The 8,676-nt window shown below is 52.6% G+C and overlaps 1 pseudogene; it reads left to right on the top strand.

Moving 5' to 3' along the window:
* Nucleotides 1-466: 466 nt before the first annotated feature.
* Nucleotides 467-8,676, top strand: part of LOC123158739 (putative mixed-linked glucan synthase 1) — an 11,457-nt pseudogene continuing 3,247 nt past the window's right edge.

Here is an 8,676-nt window from a genome sequence, read left to right as displayed (position 1 = left end):
CCCTGTCTAGAATCTCCGTGGCGTACTTGGCTTGCAAAAGATTTTCTGTCATGGCAAACTCGGCGCGGAGAGAGGCCGTGATCTTTTCGAGCAATCCAGTCGAGGAGGCGGTGAGGACGATATCATCCACATATAGAAGGAGGAAGGCGGTGATCTTTTCGAGCAATCCAGTCGAGGAGGCGGTGAGGACGATATCATCCACATATAGAAGGAGGAAGGCCGTGCCTTCCGCACACTAGAGCACGAATAGCGAGGTGTCCGAGCATGAACACACAAAACCAGTCGAAGTGATGAAAGTCGTGAAGCCTGCATGAGACCGTATAGCGAACGGTTCAACCGACAGACGTGCTCAGGGCGAGTGGAGTCGATGAAGCCGGTGGGTTGACGGCAGTAGACTATCTCGGCAAGTTTACCATGCAGGAAGGTGTTCTTGACGTCGAGTTGGCGGGTCAAATTGGAGAGCGCGATGGAGAGGATGACAGGCACGGTGGCCGGTTTGACAACCGGACTGAACGTCTCGTCGAAGTCAACACATGGCTTCTGAGAAAAGCCCCGAAGTACCCAACGAGCTTTATAGCGACCGAAGGAGCCATCGGGCTTGAGCTTGTGACGTAACACCCACTTGCCAGAGATGATGTTGGCATCCCGAGGAGAAGGCACGAGATCCCAAGTGTTGTTGCTGATGAGAGCACGGTATTTCACAGTCATAGCATCAAGCCAGTTGGGATCCTTGAGAGCGGCATGGGCGGAGGTGGGGACCGGGGAGTACCGGCTGACAAAGGAAACATGCAGGTTAAGCCCCTCGCGGGGGCCCTTGTGTATGCTGGTTAGCTGGTGGGTTTTGGCCGGTTGTATTTGATCGGTCAGAAATCCGAATATGATCCTTGCCGCGGTGCACCGTGTCCAAACAGAACCAACCGGAGGCCTCGATCCAGTTTCAGTATTTCACCATGGAGAAGGCCAATGGATTATAGTGACAACGACGAAGACGATGACTAGCTAGCCCTGTATAAACCCCCCACCGGACAAGCATCTCGTCGATACGAACAAGCTAGCTAGGGAGATCATCATATCCCTAACCTTTCTGGTGCTCGTACGATACATATCCGCCACGGCTTGCACGATGGGCCTCGGAGTCAAGGACCCGGTGGCCGACACTGGGGGCGAGCACACGCCAAGGATGGCGTGTGGGTGGCCGAGGACGAGGGGAACATGTCTGGAACCAGCACCGGCGACGGCAACCGGCCGCTGCTATTCCGGACCATGAAGGTCAAGGGAAGCATCCTGCATCCTTATAGGTCGGTCTGCACGGATGTCATTCTAACATGCATTCTTTTTTCATACTACTACTAGTGCTACACGCAGTCCGGCCTATACTTGTGAATATGATCCTTACCTTGTTGGAGGCATTGCTCGGATATGTTCAGACTATTATTCAGGGTGTAAACTTTGATTCTGGCCTTTGTGGTTGGATCCGGTGACGGCGGCGCTTGAGTGTCACTTCCTTCCTGAAGGCGTTGCTGTTGAAGATCATCGGCCTCCATGTGATGTCAATGGTTGGTGCGGACATGGTCTCAGTTGTAGTTTGTCGATTGCTGATCTGATCTCTTTGGAGCTTTTCACTATTTCTTTTTCTTTTTTCCATGTCTATGCACAGCTTTTGGTCTTGTGACCTTGCTAGTTGTGGGCGTGTTTATGCATGTGTGTGTGTGTTGGGTTGGCTGTGTGCATCCTAGTTATGCAGAGGCCGGGTGTGTGCTCATATTGTATCTTCTCGATGCTCCATTTGAGCCAATAAAATTCATCCTTTATCAAAAAAAATGATCATATTTTTTCATTGTAACAACAGGTTCTTGATTCTTGTAAGCTTGGTCTCCATCGTAGCCTTCTTCGCGTGGCATGTAGAGCACAGGAACCACGATGGCATTTGGCTCTGGGCCACGTCCATGGTTGCAGACGCCTGGTTCGGCTTCTCATGGCTCCTCAACAACCAACTCCCCAAGCTCAACCCCATCAAACGCGTGCCGGACCTCGCCGCCCTGGCGGAACGGCACAGCGAAGCCATCCTTCCGGGAATCGACGACTTTGTCATGACTATCAACCCCGTGGATGAACCCGTCATGTACACGGTGAACACCATCCTCTCTATCCTCGCCGCCGACTACCCCATTGACAAGTACGCCAGCTACCTCTCTGACGACGATGGCTCATTGGTGCACTATGAGGCAATGATCCACGTTGCTCATTTTGCTGCTTTGTGGGTCCCGTTTTGCCGGAAGCATTGCATCGAGCCAAGGTCCCCGGAGAACTATTTTAGGATGAAAACCAGGTCGTGTGTCGGGGGTATGGCAGGAGAGTTCATGAGTGATCACAGGTGTGTGCGCAAAGAATATGGTGAGTTCAAGGTGAGAATAGATTCCCTTTCTACAACCGTCCGCCGACGGTCTGATGCCTACAACAAAGGAGATGATGGTGTACATGCCACTTGGATGGCTGATGGGACACAATGGGCGGGTACATGGATTGAGCAAGCTGACAACCATCGTAGAGGACAACATACAGGAATTGTTCAGGTAAAAGTTTTTCTATTTGTTCATTCTGGTAAAACTTATAAGTTACACCTTTTGCATTCCTCTAAATTTATGAATCTAGCTAGATCCCAGTCTTGAAGCTCAGTGGAAGTACGGGACTAGTCGTCGGACAGTGATTTGGTGGCTTAAAACACAAAAGGAAAAGGAAATAGAAATGTGTTAAGAAACCCAATGTATAATCACATGTACCTAGAGAGTTAGAGTGAATTAAATAAATTCACTCGCCGGTGCCGGGCAGTCCGCCTCCTCCCTTTCTTCGCTCGCCTTCCACCAACTCCAGCCGCCAACCCAGCTTTCTCTCTTCAACACACCCCACTGCCGACTCCTGCCATGGCTAACTCAACGGCGCCTACCCCAGCCGACCTCGCCGCTGCCACCAACCCTTGGCCCCGTGCCGGAAACGGGCCATCAGCACCTCTTCTCGGCATCCCAGTCGCTCGCATCATCCCGCTATCCGCCACAACTAACACCACGGCCTACCCTACTCCCGCTCCACCACCACTCTCCCAACCCGTTGACCTCGAGGCGCTTCGCGCTACCCTCAATGAGGCTCGGGCTGCCGCAGCGTTCGGCCTGTCTCCTCCGAACGCTGGGTCTGCTCGCCATGGACGCCATTTCGGTTTGCCCATCGAGCTCGCGCCTACCATCGTCGCGCCCCCATGCCTCGTCAACAATGTCAGCCATATCGCGTTCGCCCACCTACGCTCCCCCGTCCACAACCCGGCAACACTCATTCACGACGCGATCCTCGCGCACGCAGGCAACCCAAGCTTCAGCGTGGCTGGCTCGTGGCGCGGTGCGGGCTGCGTCACCTTCGAGTCCGCAAGTGTGCGGGACTACCTTGTCGCCCTTGGCTCCATTGACTTCCGAGGCAACCACATCTCCTTCGAGCCGGTTGAGCTGGCTGATCGCGCGTCGCCTGTCTTCGACCAGCTCATCGAGGTCAAAGCTTCGGAGTTCCCTCATGAGCTTTGGCACGACGCAGGCATCAGGTGGGCGCTAAGCCACCTTGGTGATGTCTGCTCGGTCGACCACTACTGCGTCGATGGCCGCGACTACACGGCCGTTCGCGCCCTCATCATGGTCGACCGACGACGGCGGCTCCCGGACTCCCTGCCCATTCAGCTCCCCCCAACTAACGACATCAAGGTCGTAAAGATCACCAGGCTCGCCACGGTTCTTGACCAGATGGGGCCGCTTGGCGCGTCCCCGTTCTCCTCCGACTCCGACTCGGACTCGAACGGCCGTCGCGGTCACCATAGCCGCGGCCCTTTCAACACCCACCACGCCACCGACGACATGCCGCGCGGCCCCCCGCCGTCCCCAGCCTTCGATGCCACGACCACCACTCCCATGCATGTCGGCGCCTCTGCCGGCATGCCACTCCACGTCTCCTCTGGTGACGACGGACCAGATGACTGCGCCCATCCCGTCGTCAACATCTCCTCCGACAGCGACTCAGCCCCTCCATCACAGATGGCGTCACCTCCCACGGCGTTCTCCGCCTCAACTGTCATCGGATCCTCCACCACGCCGGTCACCACCTGCCGCCCCTCGCCGCGACCCGCCGCTGCTGTCGGTGGGTTCAGCCTAACCACTCGACCACCCTCTCCGGACGGCTACAACCAAGACAACCTCGACGATCTCCCTCCACCCAATATTGTGCAGTTGCCATCGGCATTCAGCCCATATGACAGCTCCAACTCCCCAGGCCTTCACATCGACGTCTCCACCATTGCCTTCTCCGCTGGAGCATCATCCTCTGGTATGGCCCCTGAACAGCCATGTCGCACTCCATCCCCTATATACAAACCTGAACACAGCCTGACCATGCTCACCCCCGCAACAAAAACTGCAGAGTCTCACCTCCATGAATCCGTGCTTCGCAAGCTGCGCCGCAGCGCCAAGCGTTCGGCGGACAAGTCCATGAGCTTGCGCCGAAGCTCTCGCCTTGCTGCCAAGGAGCCGCGAGTCTTCACCGACATGACTACTAAGGCTGTCCGCGCCAAAGCTAAACGCCTCACTGCCACTGACGTTGCTAAGGCGCTCAAAGACGCCATTCGCGATGCTCAGCTCGACATCCCCGACGCTCCGCCAGCCCCTGCTGCAGCCCTGGCGGACATCGCCAGGCTTTGCGGTGCTGACGACGCGGCCGCAGACTCCATCGCATGTGCCGATATCACGGACAACGGTGCTGCTGACGTTCTGCCATGATGTGCCCAAAAAAACCATGCCTGCCCATGCGGCGTCCCGACGGCGGCCGGCCGTCCATATCGCGACCCTACATCAAGGGCCTATTTATTCCACCGCCAGTGTGCCCGGAGCAATCACATGTTTTGCTTCAATTATCTGCTAGCATCCCAAATGTATCCCCTAGCTGCTTGTACCCTGTTAAGTCTAGATGTCCGTCTGTTTCCCCATGAGTAGTACAACTCTATCTATCTGCTCGTGGAATGTAAGAGGCCTAGGCGACGAATCTAAGTGCGGTAATATCCTTTCCGAACTAATCAGTATCAACCCCCACTGTGCACTCTTACAAGAGTCTAAGTTAAATGACATTAACGACCGAAAATTCAACTCCTTCCTGCCACGATCTCTTGACCAAAGAAATTTCCTACCTGCGAACGGTTCGGCCGGCGGAATGATTTCCGCCTTTAATACAAACTATTTCTCCCTAATCTCCTACTCCCACCATACGTACGCCACATCCATCAAACTCACGTCGCTCGCTCACCCCCTCCCCTTTGTCATCACAAACATTTATGCCCCCTCGAATCGCAAACTCAAACAGGCATTCCTAGATGAGCTCAATCTAATTAAGGAGGATGACCAAACTCCCTGGCTAATTGTAGGAGATTTCAACCTCATCCGCTTCTCCCACGAAAAAAATAAACGCAGCTTCCGCCAACGGGAAGCTGACGCCTTCAACTCCACGATCAACGCACTAGCACTAATCGAACTACCCCTGCTAGACAGACGCTTTACCTGGTCCAACAAACGAGCTTCACCAACCCTCGAACGACTAGACCGAGCTTTCTTCAATCTGGCTTGGAACAATGTCTTCCCCAATACAACTCTCTCATCTTTGCCACGAATTACATCTGATCACGTTCCCCTAATTCTAAATATCCAAACAACTGTCCCAAAGACACGCCACTTTAGATTCGAATCAGCTTGGACTCTATCCACTGCTTGCCAGCAAATAATACAAAAATGTTGGGCCCCAAACCACCGCTCGACCCAGCAACTAACATCCGCCGCTGCCCTTGCAAAAGCTCTAAAAAGAACAAGATATGACCTAAAAAATTGGGCCTCCAAGCGATCGCCAGCACACCTTCGCGAGGCGGCTGCAAAACAAATCATTAATCTCATCGATCTAAAGGAGGAGGCTCGAACTCTCTCCAATGCCGAAAAAAGACTACGTTTTGTTGTCTCCGATGCCCTGCACTCAGCTATTGCTGAAAAAATAGCCTTCTGGAAACAAAGAGGTAAAGTACGTGCTGCAATTGATGGGGAGGAAAACACACAATATTTTCATGCTGCCGCGTCACAGCGTCTCCGCAAGAATACTATAACTTCCCTACTAACTGATGGAACTGAATTCCACTCTCATGCTCAAAAAGCGACCATTCTCAAAGATCATTTCACAGCACTTATAGGTTCAGCACCACACACCTATTGGCCCTTCGATCCTAAAAAGTACTACCCACAAACGTTACCACAGCTTAACTCGCTGGACTCCCCCTTCACACTAGATGAAATTAAAAATGCGTTCCTCCAAATGAACCCCCTAGCTAGCCCAGGACCGGATGGCTTCGGCCCGCTGTTCTACAAAAAATACTGGAACCTGGTTAAGGCTCACATCCACTCCTTCATGACGGACTTCCAAAACCTTAACGCCCAAACTGAAAGCCTTAACAGAGCTCACCTCATTCTACTACCCAAAAAAGATCATGCCAACACTCCCGACGCATACCGCCCGATCTCCCTCCAAAATTGTCCCATCAAAGCCGTTGCGAAAGTGCTTACCAACAGACTAAAACCAATAATACCACTGCTTGTCCATGGCAACCAAACTGGGTTCATCCCAGGGCGTAGCATAGCCGAAAACTTTGTCTTCGCTGCAGACCTCATACGCGCATGCCATACTAGAAAAGCCCCAACCATGGTCATTAAATTGGACTTTAGCAAAGCCTTCGACTCCCTCTCTTGGGACTCTCTTACTTCCATCTTACGCTGCCGCGGCTTCCCGCCAAAATTCTCATCATGGGTTCATGACCTCCTAGCAACCGGGAAAACTGCCGTCATGTTGAATGGGATCCCCGGAAACTGGACAAATTGCAAAAATGGGCTCAGGCAGGGTGACCCTATCTCGCCCTACCTCTTCATCATCGTTGTTGATCTCCTACAACAAATGATCCAGCAAGACTGCGATCTAGCTCACCTCAGGCACCCCCTGTTCTCACATCTCCCGCCAACCGTCTTACAATATGCTGATGACACCCTCATCATCGCCAAGGCATCCAATCCCGCTGCTCAACAGTTAAAATACATCCGTCACGATTTCGCCATGGCCACTGGCCTCACTATCAACTTCACAAAAACAACGGTCGTACCCATGCACATCAGCACTGCCATGGGAGACTCCATTGCCTCCACCTTGCACTGCCCAACCTCAAGCTTTCCGCAGATCTACCTAGGCCTTCCCCTAACACCCACACGACTACCTACAAATGCCTTCCTACCGATCATCGAACGTTGCCGTAAATTCTTGACGGGCTGGCGCGCAAAAATCCTCTCCAAAGGGGATAGGCTCATCCTATTATCGGCTGTCCTCGACTCCCTTCTAGTCTACTTCATGTCAGTCTTCCCCATTCCCAAGAGTGTTCTAAAAACCCTAGACTCTATTCGACGAGCCTTCTTTTGGGCTGCGGAGGAAACTTGCACTGGTGCTCAATGCTTAGTTGCCTGGAAAAATGTGTGTAAACCAAAGAACTGTGGTGGTCTAGGCCTAAAAAATCTTCATCAGCAAAACAAATGCCTACTTATGAAATTTGCTGTAAAAGCTCTCTTACCAGGCACAACACCTTGGTTAGACTGGATCGCCTTACAACACCCAAATGCCCTCATTGCTCCACAAAATAGTCACTCCTTTATTTGTCGAACAATAAATCAACAGCTGCCAGCACTTCATGCCATCTCTTTTGTACTCACAAACTCTGGCACTAATACGTACTTCTGGCTTGATACGTGGATACACAACCAACCCCTTGCTACTCTATTCCCCTGCCTATATTCACACACCACTATACCACTAGCTCGTGTGGCTGCTGTCCTGAATCACGGTTTGGAAACAATCCTCCGGAACCGCCTAACATCTGATGCTGCTACCGAGTTGTGCGTTTTGTTGTCTCTCTTGCAGGATTTCCGGTTCTCGACAGGACCGGACGAGCGCTACCTCAACGGTGGCTTATGCTTCTCCACGAGGGCAGCATATGCGCTAACCATGGGCTCCCACGATGACGACCACGACGTGCATGCCATTGCCATCTGGTCTTCACGCGTTCCAAATCGCGTTAAGATCTTTGCATGGCTCCTGTTTCGGGATCGACTCAACTCAAAAAGCAACCTCCAGCGCAAGCATATCGTCACCGACTCACTATGCCCGCGCTGTGGATATGATGGTGAAACCAGCTCACACATATTCCTAAACTGTCCACTTTCACAACGTATTTGGCAACGGATCGGCATCTCTCCTTCGACTACCATTGATGGACTCTGGAACTGCCGCCTACCTACACAGGTAGATGCGGTAATCTGGCACTCCGTCCTCCTCATCATCCTATGAAAGATTTGGGATTCCAGAAACGCTATGACCTTCAAGCAACAAAATCACCACAGTATCCTCACTCTCAGGAAACTCGTGGATGATCTCATGCTCTGGACGCACCGGATGAAGAAACCGGTGCACAAGCAGGCCGCCTCCTCCTGGCGTTCCTACCTCTTATCACGACTACACGTGCTTATGTAATTCCCCTTGTAATCAGTCTGACGATGGGTTACAAACTTGAGAAATATATTCAGG

Source organism: Triticum aestivum, chromosome 7B, assembly GCF_018294505.1.
Source record: "Triticum aestivum cultivar Chinese Spring chromosome 7B, IWGSC CS RefSeq v2.1, whole genome shotgun sequence".
Classification (NCBI taxonomy): domain Eukaryota; kingdom Viridiplantae; phylum Streptophyta; class Magnoliopsida; order Poales; family Poaceae; genus Triticum; species Triticum aestivum.
The sequence above is the reverse complement of the archived record's forward strand: the minus strand, read 5'-3'. Positions and strand labels throughout refer to the sequence as shown.